Below are 15,673 nucleotides of genomic sequence, written 5' to 3'. Positions count from 1 at the left end.
GTATTAATGTGGCTAGCTCGGTCAAGCTTCTTTACAAGAGAGACTCTAAAATACGGATGATGGGGGATTCGGTGATGGTGATGCCACAAAACCGCAAATCTAAATGTTTAGACTCTTTCTTGTTGGAGAAGGCCTGCGAATTGCCACTTATCAATTCGAAGCCTGAATATTTTCCAAATCTTCCTGTAGGGAGTGTGGTGATATACATCACAGTAAGTACACAAAGGGTTAATGTACATACACTACACCTAGCTAGACACTAGAGGGAGCACCAGACCCATGACACACAGACAGTCAACCAATAGATCAGTAAGATAGGACACGACCAATGGGCATTCACAATACACATAGAGGTGACACTACCACAGGACGGCATTACACCAACCCATATAAAAGGGCACATCACACATGCTCAGTCCCTTTCCAGTGGAGACACTCAGTGAGTACAGACACAGGGTTGATTGAACACCCACCACGTAGATTGTAGCAGACTGGTTCGTCAGTCTGAGTAGCTATAGCAGGATTAACAGTCGCGTCGAATCCAAGTTGGAGAATTGTTAATGGTTTAATAAACGTGTTAAAGCTATCTCCAAGTCTGAACCTCTCTTTGTCAGAGTGCACATCAAGGAAGCAGCTTATGTTAAGTCAAGAGCATAACAAAACATGGCACCAGTGAGTAACTGTTTAAATCCATATGGTTAAAACTCAGCAAACAGTGACAACCAGCAACAACTCCCAGGCAAGATGATGTTTGGGATTCTGGTTCCACAGCAGCCCAGGTACCAAGGCAATCTCAGTGAAAACTGGCGTTGGTTCAGGCAGAGATTCGAGATCTACCTGGTAGCGTCCGACTTAGATGGTGTGGCGGATGCAGTGAAAATAAAGTTTCTACTTACCATCGCGGGTCCAGAAGCAGCTGAAATCTTCCAGACCTTCAAATACTCTAAGGGGCAAAACAAGAGCAACTTCCAGGCAGCCCTGGACAAATTCCAAGAATTCTGCGAGGAACAAACAAGAAGAAAAGGTAAAAGACGCGCCAAAACTCACCGCGAGGGAGGCTTGCAGCAACAAATGGCAGTTTTGAATTGCAGCCATCTTGGAAAAGGTGCTGCACATGCGCAGTTGCGCGAAGAGCGCACAGAACGGGAAGGTCCGTTTGCACATGTGCGAGAAGCTGCACATGCGCAATTGCAAAAAGTAAAGGAACAGCGATCTGCGCATGCGCAATCGCTTCCTACGCACTACGTCACATGTGTCGTGACGTCAGAGGCCCCAGATCACGCCCACTTAAAGGGGAAATGTCCCAAAACACGGGGAAAAAAGTTTAAAGCCGTAAGACCCGATTCTTTCACCTGGAACGACAGCACAATGCCTGAAATTCGACCAGTAGCTGAAAGTAATCTCCGCAGAATCCTGCAACAAGCAGTTAGCACCGCCCAAAGAGATGATACAGTCCTTGAAGACTATGACTCAGACCTTGAATTCTTCTTTGGACATCGCGAGCCCAATGCCAGCTCCGACACAAAATGTGATGATATGGTCCTAGAAGACAACGACTCAGATGAACTTTTCACCTTGGGAGGCTACCCCAGTACCAAATCCGATCTGCAACTAGACGTGTTATACATTGAAGAGCCAGACGACAAGTTCTTCGGATTGGGGAATCTTCAGCCCAACATATATGACAGAGCGTGGTCCGCGCCCCGCGAAGGGTCCCCGACTCCACACAGAGAGTGGTCCACGCACCACAAAGGGTCGAAGCCACCACACAGAAAGCGATGAAAGACTCCACAGCGAGCTCGTGGACAGACTCCACGATAGAAGCAACGCAAGACTCCACAGTGCAGTCCTTGCACGAACAAGAAGTGACTCAAGTGACACAAGCCTCCACAGAGAGCTCGTGGACAGACTCCACGATAGAAGCAACGCAAGACTCCACAGTGCAGTCCTTGCACGAACAAGAAGTGACTCAAGTGACACAAGCCTCCACAGAGAGCTCCTGGACAGACTCCGTGATAGAAGCAAGACTCCAGAGCACAGTCCTTGCATGAACAAGAAGTGATGACAGTTTCCACAGAGAGACCAATGCATGATTCCACACAAGGAACGCTGCAAGACTCCACAGAGGGAGTGACACAAGCCTCCACAGCGAGCTCATGGACAGCCTCCACGATAGAAGCAATGCAAGACTCCAAAGCGCAGTCCTTGCATGAACAAGACCATGAGGGTCTAGCAACCTCCTCTGAGCAACCAGCAGCAGACAATGCAAGTCTGCCATACTCAAGTCAACAACAGAAAGATTATGACCGTCTACCATGCTCCAGTGAACAAGAAGAAGATTCTGACAGTCTACCACGCTCAAGTGTACAGCAAGCAGACTATGACAGTCCACCCAGATTGTTTGAGCCACCGGAAGACTCTGACGGTCTACCCAGCTCAAGTGAACGACAAGAAGACACTGAGGCTCTACCCACTGTATGTGAGACAAGTGACGACGACGACTTCCCATACAAGATGTGCAACGTGACAGACCTCAGTTAGAATGTACAGGGGCACTCGACAATCACAGTGAGACTACTGGTGACACCACGTTACTTCAAACCTCATTCGCTCGACCTTCTCCGCAAGAAAATGCATTCCTGAATGTTTTGACCCCGGACGGGGAGCATCACGAAACTTCAGAAGATTCAAGTGAACCTGAAATGACTTCAGGTGAAACAGACATGACTCCAGACGGGGAGCGCCACAAACCCAGTGAGGCACGCTCAAGGAGACAACAGATGCCACAAAGCACGCTAACACGAGTAACTGTGTGAAGGACTCATATTATCCACAGGGTGTGGTCCTTGAGCGCAGCAAACACGGCAACAAAACCAACCACAACAACAACAACATCAAAGACAACAGCAAGAAGCGTACCAAAGGCAACAACGTCGACAACAAGCACGACAAAAACAACGCCAATGGAACAATGGCTGGTACGACATGGTACAACTCTGCAAATGAGGGACACTGTTACTGCTCAGCTCAGTAAAATGACATGCCATGGCAGGACGATGCATCTTACCAATTCACGTTTGCTGCACTACCAACCGGCAACCTGACTTTCAGGACAGATGCCATCAGCAATTACCACCACAAACATCGAAAGAAAAAAAAAAAAGAGTCCAAATCTGACAAGGAAGTGATGTGACCACTTCTTGGTTCCTTCAGCACAGGGACACTGATGGTGTTTGCAATGCAATGCCACCATCAACATCACCAACTCACCAACCAAACAAGAAAGCCACTCGACCATAATAATTAATGAACTTTGGACTCATGCATATGATTTGGACTTATTGTTTAATGATCACTGTTATCATAACTTGTACAGAGTATCACTCATCTACCTAGTTTGTTCAATTTTCTTTAACACTGTACAGAAAATATGTAACATGAAAAAAGGGGGGATGTGGTGATATATATCACAGTACGTACACAGAGGGTTAATGTACATACACTACACCTAGCTAGACACTGGAGGGAGCACCAGAGACATGACACACAGACAGTCAACCAATAGGTCAGTAACATAGGACACGACCAATAGGCATTCAGAATACACATAGAGGTGACACTACCACAGGACGGCATTACACCAACCCATATAAAAGGACACATCACACATGCTCAGTCTCTTTCCAGTGGAGACACTCAGTGAGTACAGACACAGGGTTGATTGAACATCACATCCACCACGTGGATTGTAGCAGACTGGTTCGTCAGTCTGAGTAGCTATAGCAGAATTAACAGTAGCGTTGAATCCAAGTAGGAGAATTGTTAATAGTTTAATAAACGTGTTAAAGCTATCTCCAAGTCTGAACCTTCCTTTGTCAGAGTGCACATCAAGGAAGCAGCTTATGCTGCGTCAAGAGCATAACAAACCAGGGAGTTAGAGTGTTGAATCTTGTTTAAAAAGGGAGGATGCCAAGGCTGTAAGGTGCAGATGTGATTTTTCCGGATTGGATTCTGTGGTCGCTGCCCCATGTATTCATCAGTCGGGGGAAATGTAAAATATTACAGAGCTGATTAGTCAAAGAGATCTCGGAGTACAGGTCCACAGGTCATTGAAAGGGGCAACACAGGTGGAGAAGGTAGTCAAGAAGGCATACGGCATGCTTGCCTTCATTGGCCGGGGCATTGAGTATAAGAATTGGCAAGTCATGTTGCAGCTGTACAGAACCTTAGTTAGGCCACACTTGGAGTATAGGGTTCAATTCTGGTCGCCACACTACCAGAAGGATGTGGAAGCTTTAGAGAGGGTGCAGAAGAGATTTACCAGAATGTTGCCTGGTATGGAGGGCATAAGCTATGAGGAGCGATTGAATAAACTCGGTTTGTTTTCACTGGAACGAAGGAGGTTGAGGGGCGACCTGATAGAGGTATACAAAATTATGAGGGGCATAGACAGAGTGGATAGTCAGAGGCTTTTCCCCAGGGTAGAGGGGTCAATTACTAGGGGGCATAGGTTTAAGGTGAGAGGGGCAAGGTTTAGAGTAGATGTACGAGGCAAGTTTTTTACGCAGAGGGTAGTGGCTACCTGGAACTCGCTACCGGAGGAGGTAGTGGAAGCAGGGACGATAGGGACATTTAAGGGGCATCTTGACAAATATATGAATAGGATGGGAATAGAAGGATACGGACCCAGGAAGTGTAGAAGATTGTAGTTTAGTCGGGCAGTATGGTCGGCACGGGCTTGGAGGGCCGAAGGGCCTGTTCCTGTGCTGTACATTTCTTTGTTCTTTGTTCTTTGTTTGTTGATACGGTGTTCATCAGGTATGGCCAACTAACAAAATACATCCTTATACAGTACTGTAAACATGCTATGTATGTAGGTCTACATCATAGGACTGTAAGAGTCCTTTTATTTATTTGCTGTTTGTATGTAAAAGGTAAATCTCAGTGTCAGGTGGAATGTATGGTGCTGTGTCAGTGATGACAAAGATGTTCTCACTCCGGAGACTCAAGCACACAATCTGGGCTGATGTTCCATTTCAATACTGAGGGAGAGCTGTTACAGATGGAACATTAAACCGAGGTTGCTTCTCAGGTGAATGTAAAGGATCGCTGGACCCTACTTCAAAGCAGAGGAGGGGAGTTTTCTCAGTGTTCTGGTCTACCTTTATACCGTAGGCAGCATCGCTAAAAACAGATTGTTTGGCCATTAGGTCAGGGTAAGGTGTGGAATGGCATCAGGCCGACTCTGTGGCTGTACAACTGTGAAACAGATAGAACATAGAACATAGAACATAGAACGATACAGCGCAGTACAGGCCCTTCGGCCCACGATGTTGCACCGAAACAAAAGATGACCTACAGTTATCAAGAAAAGATGCTCCTCAACTTCCATTCTTTTCAGATTCTGGGAATCTCATGTGCTACAAAGTGACAATGTCCCCACAATGGAGAATTTCCCCGAGTATGTTTGTACGCATCAAGCAGAGGCAACTTCGCTGGCGCAGACACGTTCACAGCACGGAAGACGGATGGATTCCTGAGGATTTTCTGTATGGTGAGGTAGTCAGAGACAGGCGATCAGTAGGATGCCCAAAACCTCAAGCGAAGGATGCTTGTACTCATGACATGAAGGCCCGAAACATTTGCAACAGAGGAAAATGGCAATATCACCGTCAGGGCAGTGGGCACCATCATGGGGACCAATGGCTCCTGCAGCTTGCCAACACCAAAAACAACAAACCACAATGACAGCTGGTAACCATATCTGGCGACAGAACCTGGGTTGGTCTCTTCAGCCATCAGCAACAACTGCACCATGTGAAGCCAGCCCTTCCCAAACGGAGTTGCTTTACAGCAGGCACAATTCTTACAAAGGTGGCAGGATGTCCACATCAAGAATGCTCGCAGAACGGAAGGAGGCCATTCACTCGATTCTGTCTGTACTAGCTCTCTGCAGGATCAACTCACTCAGTGCCACTTGCCTGAAGCTCTGCAGTCTCCTTTCTCTGCAGGGGAGACGGTCCCAACCTGCTAGGCCGAGATTGGCGGCACCGTTCGCAACTCGACTGGCAAGGTATCCCCAAAATGGAAAGAAGCAGCTTGTATACACGGTGCCTGCAGATATCCCTCAACGGCTATGGGCCAGGCCCTAGAAAGATTAAGGGAGCCGTAGAGAAAATTCAAGTCGATTCGCAGGCCCAGCCGAGTGTTATTTTCTAGCGCTCGATCGGCCCCCTGTGCCGCCGTGGGCAAGGCCGAAGCTGAGCTGCTGCGATTAGAAAGCCTTGGGAGCATTCAGCCGGTCCGTTTTCATAGAATTTACAGTGCAGCGGGAGGCCATTCGGCCCATCGAGTCTGCACCGGCTCTTGGAAAGAGCACCCTACCCAAGGTCAACACCTCCACCCTATCCCATAACCCAGTAACCCCACCCAACACTAAGGGCAATTTTGGACACTAAGGGCAATTTATCATGGCCAATCCACCTAACCTGCACATCTTTGGACTGTGGGAGGAAACCGGAGCACCCGGAGGAAACCCACGCACACACGGGGAGGATGTGCAGACTCCGCACAGACAGTGACCCAAGCCGGGAATCGAACCTGGGACCCTGGAGCTGTGAAGCAATTGTGCTAACCACAATGCTACCGTGCTGCCCAGTGGGTGGCGCCGGTGGTTCCGGTGATGAAACCGGATCGGACGTCTCGCCTCTGCGGCGATTACAAATTAACCGTAAATACGGATTCACGTTTGGATCGAGGCCCGCTGCCTCGTGACAAAGAATTAAATACCATGCCAGGCAGGTGGCTCCACATTCACAAAATTGGATATGAGCAATGCTTATCAGCACGATCATAAGCTACTGCTTGGACTGTTTCCCGAGGATAAGGGAGTGTTGCCAACCGGATCCAGAGGTGGATTCTACTATTGGCTGCATATTAAAGTCAACTCAATGGATCCTCCACTTCCTGGACACTTTGTCGTAACAGCTACTTACATCTGAGGCTGGACGGACTGCGTCTCACTGCTGATGCTTTCACCCAGCATCAAACTGGCGGAATGAGCCGTACAGTGAAGCCAGGCCTGAAGAAACAAACCACAAGTTTGATGGATGCCAGGCTGGCACACTCTCTCCTTTCGTACAGGACGACTCCTCATACTGACACGGGGCGGTCCTGGCCATATGTTGGTGGGTCGTCGGCTCAGGACTCGGTTGTGTTTGTTGTTATCCGGCATCGGCGTGAAGGTGTGCTGCACGCAAGATTTCCAGGGGCCTGGCCCGAATAGGGGTTGTCTTCTACGATGTTTCATACCTGATGAGGTGGTCAACGCCCATGACTTTGGTGAAGATCCTCGCTGGCTTCCAGGGGTCATCGTTCGCCAAACTGGTCCCATTTCATACCAGCTCCGTGTTCGAGGTCACCTCGATCATCTTCGTGCTCGGCAGTCTTCCTCTCCGGAGGCTCCTTGGGGGAGCTCTGGCCTGGTCCTGCCGGTTGCCCCAGTTCCACATTCCGCAGACCCGACGACGTTGTTTCCTTCTCCTGACATCAAAATTCCAGGCCTCTGATTCCAATATGGAGGCACAGACCTTTGGAGTCTGACCCGAACGTTGTCGATTGACCACCTTCGGAGGGTTCTCCGCCCAGGGGGTACAGCTGCAAGCGTCGCTCTCCAACTCATTATACACCGGCTGATCCAGTCCCACCACAGGTCCGGAAGGACACTGTCCGTGACTTCTGAGTCTTCGTCGTCAGTGTTTTCAACTTCTTATTTGTCTGTTCCTCATACTCATTGTTCCCTACGGGCGTCCTCGGACTTTCTGGCGGAGGGGGTGTTATAACCTGCGTGGAACACACGGGCAGAGCTGATTGTTTTCCCCATGTGCCTCGGAGTATGAGCTCCCCCACTAACTACGGGGTTATTACCATGTGTATATACGGTCGGCCAGACATGGAACGACTGACAGAGAGAGGACCTGGTGAAGTCTAACCGAGCCCCTTGTAAATAGTACATATTAAAAATAAACGTCTTTATGTTACTCGTCAGACTCCAAAGAACAAGAACAATACAGCACAGGAACAGGCCCTTCGGCCCTCCAAACCTGTACCGATCATGATACCAACCTTTGCCCAAGCCCTCAGCACTTCCTCGTGCCGTATCCCTCTATACCCGTCCTATCCATGTCTTTGTCAAGATGCCTTTTGAACGCCGTTAATGTATCTGCTTCCACAACCTCCCCTGGCAACGCGTTCCAGGCACTCACCACCCTCTGTGTAAAAAATCTGCTTCACACATCTCCTGTAAACTTTGCCCCACGGACCTTAAACCTATGCCCTCTGGTGACTGACCCCTCCACCCTCGGAAAGAGTGCCTGCCCATCCACTCTATCCATGCCCCTCATAACTTTATAGACCTCTATCAGGTCACCCCTCAACCTCCGTCTTTCTAATGAAAACAGTTTGAGTTTATTCAGCCTCTCCACATAGCTAACACTCTCCAGACCAGGCAACATCCTGGTCAACCTCCTCTGCACCCTTTATTAAAATATCAACAGTGGTTCAGAAACTATAGCAAGCAGGAGGGCCAAGCGTATTCGCCATCGAGGAAGAAACCCTCTTGACAGTGTGACTCTCAGCAAATAAATTCTGACTTTACAAACAGGTGACGATTGTGGAAGACTTTACAAGGAATCTATCTGCTGACTTGATTATGTATTTAAAATGAACAAAGTTTGAGGCCATCCAAGTGGTGGCTGGTGAGTATCTGCTGATGGACAAGAGGAATTTTCTGACGAAACCCTTTCACGGGACAGAGTGAACCATGATGCAAAGGGCCCATTTAAGAGTTCATCTAGTTTGGGAAAGGTTAGGCCTTCCTGTCCGATTGAAAAAGGAAAAGCAATGGAACACCTACTCATGGGAGAAGGATTTGGGAGCTAATCAGGAACTTACATTGCTAAAAGGGGCATTAACTGTGTTGGGCCTGAGAAAGAAATCAGACTTTGGGCTCTGGTGAAAATGCAGTCACGTGGGCTGGATGATACACTTTGTGAAGGGTTGGATGCTGTGGTTAAGCTGCCAGCCCTCGAGTGTGGCCGTTTATTGTTTATTACGGAGGAGTCTTTGTCCCATGAAAAGGTAAGAATGTTTCCCAAAACAGTCGCTACATTGAGGGATTTTGATGCAGTCCAGTCTTTTATATTGGACAGGGACTTGCCCCTCTCTGAGGAGCCCTCCCAGTTCAGGGACTTGAGTTGGGCTTTGTGAATGCGTCTCTTCATGTCATGGCCCTGGCGATTTGTCTTGAAGACTGTCAGGACCTTGTCGAAAACCTCATCCATATAGACTACAGCAACTGAACTTCTCTCAGCTACACACATAATCACCTCCTCAAGATTCAATCCAATTTGTTCGACATGACCTCCCCTTGACAATGCCATGCTGACTATTCTTGATTGATCCTAGCCTCAAGTGGAGATGAATTTTTTCCAATAATTTCCGACCACTGATGTTCGGCTCGCTGTCCTGTAATTAACTGCTTCTTCCCTTCTTGAGTAATGGTGTTGCTAATTTTGCCTTAGTTCAATTGCTCTGTTTTATTACCTTTGCTCTTGAGTCGCCAGGTATCTTTATGATACCGCCACGAGGTTCAAGTCCGAATAATGATCAATAATCCAATACACCGATTAGTAAGATTTAAATCAAAGCACATTTATTATACACAGTAATCGCTACTCATGTATAAATTCTACGTCTAAGCTACTTCTACAACTAACAGGCCTATACTTAACTTGGAACTGGCCCACCAGGTCAGGGGAACAAATGGACTTTCGTTCGGGTTCTGAGCCTGCGGGATTCGAAGTTGGTACGGATTGGTAGCTAGGAGCGCCTATCTCGTAGCGAACGTTGAATTAAGACTTACGATTTTGATCTTCACTGCTCCAGTCACGGTCAATGTTGGTTCGTTGTTGCTGGGTGACCCAGGCAGGAAGAAGAGCGTGAAGAGAGCAAAGAGGTGGAGAAGAAAAGAGCAATTTGAACTTGGGGCTCAATTCTTATAGTCCCCAGGGGCTTCCCGCCTTTCGGGGCGGACCCTGTACCTGGTCCCAAGTGATTGGACTTTGTCCCAATCGTTTGGTTCGATTTTCACCAATGCTGGAGCGGTTCCCTGATCGATGGGTGGTCCTGAGGTGCTCGTTCACCTCCTTTTGTGTAGGCTCCTGCTGGCGCCGGGGAGTCTGGTTTTGCTTTGTGTGTCTAAATGTTGCTTATTGTTCCCGGGGATTGCTCATTAGTATGCAGATGGCTGTTGTTTTGTTATGCTGATGGTCCCTGGTATCGATCTTGTCTGGCCTTTCCAGAGGTAAATACACAGCCAACCTGCAGCTGCTGGTTTTTGTCTTGTTGGCTGACTTTCCCATCAGCCTTTGCCGTCTGCCATTTTGAATCAGGAGTTGGCCATTTTAAGTGGTTACAATGGCACCACATTGGCTGCCCTCCAGTCCCCTGGCATCTCACCTATGGCCAGAGAGGATTTGAAAATTAATGTCAGAGCCTCTGCAATCGCCTCTCTGTCCTCCGACAGCTGTCGAGCATAATCTCATCTGGGCTTGGGGATTTATCCACTATTAAGCCACTAAAATCACTAACACCTCCCACCCCCAATGCTAATCTGTTCAATGCCATCCCCGTCCTTCTATGCCTACATTGACCTTCTCTATAGAAACATAGATGGAGGGCACGGTCACAGCGCCTGGGACCCGAGTTCGATTCCCGGTTTGGGTCACTGTGTGTGCGGAGTCTGCGCGTTCTCCCCGTGTCTGCGTGAGTTTCCTCCGGGTGCTCCAGCTTCCTCCCACAAGTCCTGAAAGACATACTGTTAGATGAATTGGGCATTCTGAATTCTCCCTCTGTGTACCCGAACAGGCGCCGGAATGTGGCGACTAGGGGCTTTTCACAGTAACTTCATTGCAGTGTTAATGTGAGCCTACTTGTGACAATAATAAAGATGATTAATATTAGATGTAAAATACTCATTTAAGACCTCACCTGTGTATTTTGGCTTGACACACAAGTTGCCACTTTGGTCCCAAATAGGCCCAACTCTTTCCTTCCTTAACCCCTTGCTCTTAATATGCTTGAACACCTTGGTGTTCTCCTTTTATTTTCCCAGTCACCTCTTCGCTCTCCTGATTTTGTTTTTAAGTACCCCATTCACTTTCGATACTCTTTGAGGCATCCACTGTTTTCAACCCACTCTATCTGACATAAGGCTCCCTTTTTTTCCTGATCCAATCCTGTATTTACCGTGACATCCGGGGTTCTCTGGGCTTTTTGTTCCCACCATTTGCAGGAACATTGTTACTGTGTACACTGTTTCCTTTTTAAGTGACTCCCACTGTTCGGATGTGGATTTTCCTACAAGTAGCTGCTCCCAGTCCACTTCTGCCAGATCCTGTCTGATCCTATTAAAATCGGGCTTCCCCAATTCCGAACCTTTATTCCGGTCCATCTTTATCATTTTCCATAACTACCTTAAATTTTACTGAGTTGTGGTCACTATCACCGGAATGCTCCCCCACTGATACTTCTTCCACCTGCCTGGCTTTAAAACTAGGTCAAATATCACCCCTTTTTAGGACATTTATGTGTTGGCTGACAAAGCTCTCCTGGGTTCCCTTTAAGATCTGGCCCCGTTAAGCCTCTGACTATCCCAGTTAATATTGGGGAAGTTGAAATCCCCTATTATTTTTACACTTCTGAGATTTGTCGACATATCTGTTCTTTTTTAAATAAATTTAGAGTACCCAATTTATTTTCCCAATTAAGGGGCAATTTAGCATTGTCAATCCACCTGCCCTGCACATCTTTGGGTTGTGGGCGCGAAACCCACGCAGACACGGGGAGAATGTGCAAACTCCACACGGACAGTGACCCAGGGCCGGGACTGAAACTGGGACCTCGGCGCCGTGGGGCAGCAGTGTTAACCACTGTACCATTGTGCTGCCCCATCATATCTGTTCTGAAACCAGTATGGCGGGGGGGGAGGGGGGGGGGCGTGACTGGAGCAGCAGGCCAGCAAGTGTAGAGACTGGGGAAGAACTTGAGACTAAGGAAAATCTAGCAATGAGGGACAGCACTCAGAGGGAAGTCGCTGATTTCAGTGCGTCTGGAGTGTGTTTGCTTCAACCCAAGAGGCATAACAGGTAAGACGGATGAATTTAGAGCTTGGATTAATGGTGGAATTCTGATATTGTTGCCATTGGAGACCCAGAGCCAGGATCGAACCTGGGACCTCGGCACCGTGAGGCAGCAGTGCTAGCCACTGCTCCACCGTGCTGCCCTCACAGTGACATGGTTTAAAGGAGGGACAGGAGTGTCAGCTTAACGTTCCGGGATATCAATGTTCTAGACGAAACAGAGGGGGTAGCAGAAAGGGTGGAGGAGTTGAAATACTGGTTAGGGAACATATCACAGCTGTGATGAGGGAGGACATCTTGGAGGAAACCTGCAGTGAAGCATTGTGGGTAGAGCTCACAAATAGGATGGGTGCAATCACAATGTTTGGGTTATAGTATCGGCCTACCAACGGGATACAAAGGAACAGATATGTAGTCAGATTCGGGATAGATGTGAAAATAGATGGGTTGTTGTGGTGGGTGATTTTAATTTCCCACATATTAACTGGGTGTCTCATAGTGCCAGAGGTTCGGATGGAGAACATTTTGTTGGGTGTGTCCAAGAGGGTTTTTTGAAACGGTATGTTAATAGTCCAACCAGGGAGCGGCCTTACTGGACCTAGTATTGGGGAATGAGCCCAGCCAGATGACCAAAGTTTCAGTGGGAGAACATTTTGGGAATAGTGATCATAATTCCGTCAGTTTTCGAATACTCATGGGTAAGGACAAGAGTGGTCCTCGAATGAGGGGCTAAATTGGGGGAAAGCCAACTGCAACAGAATTCAACAAGAGCTGGAGAATGTGGATTGGGAGCGGTTGTTTCAGGGTAAATCTAAATTGATATGTGAGAGTCTTTTATACAACAATTGGTTAGAGTGCAGGACAGGCAGGTCCCTGCGAAAATGAAGGACCAAAATGGCAGGATTAGGGAACCATGGATGACAGGGGAAATTGTGAGACTAGTCAAAAAGAAAAAGGAAGCATTCATAAGGTCTAGGCAACTAAAAACAGACAAAGCTGTTGAGAATATGGGGAAAGTAGGAAAAATTCAAACGGGGAGTCAGGAGGGCTAAAAGCGGCCATGAAATGTCATTGAAAAGCAGGGTCAAGGAAAATCCTTTTTATACATTTATAAGGAACAAGAGGGTAGCTGGGGAAAAAGTAGGCCCACTCAAGGACAAAGGAGGGAAGTTATTCGGGGAGTCAGAGGAAGTGGGTAAGATCCTTAATGAGTACTCTGCATCGGTATTAGAACATAGAACATAGAACATTACAGCGCAGTACAGGCCATTCGGCCCTCGATGTTGCGCCGACCTGTGAAACCACTCTAAAGCCCATCTACACTATTCCCTTATCGTCCATATGTCTATCCAATGACCACTTGAATACCCTTATTGTTGGCGAGTCCACTACTGTTGCAGACAGGGCATTCCACGCCCTTACTACTCTCTGAGTAAAGAACCTACCTCTGACATCTGTCTTATATCTATCTCCCCTCAATTTAAAGCTATGTCCCATCATGCTAGACATCACCATCCAAGGAAAAAGGCTCTCACTGTCCACCCTATCCAATCCTCTGATCATCTTGTATGCCTCAATTAAGTCACCTCTTAACCTTCTTCTCTCTAATGAAAACAGCCTCAAGTCCCTCAGCCTTTCCTCATAAGATCTGCCCTCCATACCAGGCAACATTCTGGTAAATCTCCTCTGCACCCTTTCCAATGCTTCCGCATCCTTCCTATAATGCGGCGACCAGAATTGCACGCAATACTCCAAATGCGGCCGCACCAGAGTTTTGTACAGCTGCAACATGACCTCATGGCTCCGAAACTCAATCCCTCTACCAATAAAAGCTAACACACTGCACGCCTTCTTAACAACCCTCTCAACCTGAGTGACAACTTTCAGGGATCTATGTACATGGACACCGAGATCTCTCTGCTCATCCACATTGCCAAGAATCTTACCATTAGCCCAGTACTCTGTCTTCCTGTTATTCCTTCCAAAATGAATCACCTCACACTTTTCTGCATTAAACTCCATTTGCCACCTCTCAACCCAGTGCTGCAGCTTATCTATGTCCCTCTGTAACTTATAACATCCTTCCGCACTGTCCACAACTCCACCGACTTTAGTGTCATCTGCAAATTTACTCACCCATCCTCCTACGCCATCCTCCAGGTCATTTATAAAAATGCCAAACAGCAGTGGCCCCAAAACAGATCCTTCTGGTACATCACTAGTAACTGGATTCCAGTCTGAATACTTCCCATCAACCACCACCCTTTGTCTTCTTCCAGCTAGCCAATTTCTGATCCAAACTGCTAAATCTCCCTGAATCCCATGCTTCCATATTTTCTGCAGTAGCCGACTGTGGGGAACCTTATCAAACGCTTTACTGAAATCCATATACACCACATCAACTGCTTTACCCTCATCCATCTATTTGGTCACCTTCTCAAAGAACTCAATAAGGTTTGTGAGGCATGACCTACCCTTCACAAAACCGTGTTGACTATGTCTAATCAAATTATTCCTTTCCAGATGATTATACACCTTATCTCTTATAAACCTTTCCAAGATTTTGCCCACAACAGAAGTAAGGTTCACTGGTCTATAGTTACCGGGGTTGTCTCTACTCCCCTTCTTGAACAAGGGGACAACATTTGCTATCCTCCAGTCTTCTGGCACTATTCCTGTAGACAAAGATGACTTAAAGATCAAAGCCAAAGGCTCAGCAATCTCCTCCCTAGCTTCCCAGAGAATCCTAGGATAAATCCCATCCGGCCCAGGGGACTTATCTATTTTCACACTTTCCAGAATTGTTAATACCTCCTCCTTATGAACCTCAAGCCCTTCTAGTCTGGTAGCCTGAATCTCAGTATTCTCCTCAACATCATTGTCTTTTTCCTGTGTGAGTACTGACGAAAAATATTCATTTAGCACCTCTCCTATCTCCTCGGACTCCAAGCACAACTTCCCACTACTGTCCTTGACTGGCCCTACTCTTACCCGAGTCATTCTTTTATTCCTGACATATCTATAGAAAGCTTTAGGGTTATCCTTGATCCTACCTGCCAAAGACTTCTCATGTCCCCTCCTGGCTTTTCTTAGCTCTCTCTTTAGGTCCTTCCTAGCTAACTTGTAACTCGCGAGCACCCTAACTGAACCTTCATGTCTCATATTTACATAAGCCTCCTTCTTCCTCTTGACAAGTGTTTCGACTGCCTTAGTAAACCACGGTTCCCTCGCTCGACCACTTGCTCCCTTCCTGACAGGTACATACTTATCAAGGACACGCAGTAGCTGTTCCTTGAACAAGCTCCACATTTCCATTGTGCCCATTCCCTGCAGTTTTCCTCTCCATCTGATGCATCCTAAGTCATGCCTCATCGCATCATAATTGCCTTTCCCCCAGATATAACTCTTGCCCTGCAGTATATACCTATCCTTTTCCATCACTAAAGTAAACGTAATCGAATTGTGGTCACTAT

The sequence above is a fragment of the Scyliorhinus torazame genome, chromosome 7 (assembly GCF_047496885.1).
Source record: "Scyliorhinus torazame isolate Kashiwa2021f chromosome 7, sScyTor2.1, whole genome shotgun sequence".
NCBI lineage: Eukaryota > Metazoa > Chordata > Chondrichthyes > Carcharhiniformes > Scyliorhinidae > Scyliorhinus > Scyliorhinus torazame.
Note: the sequence above shows the minus strand (reverse complement) of the source record.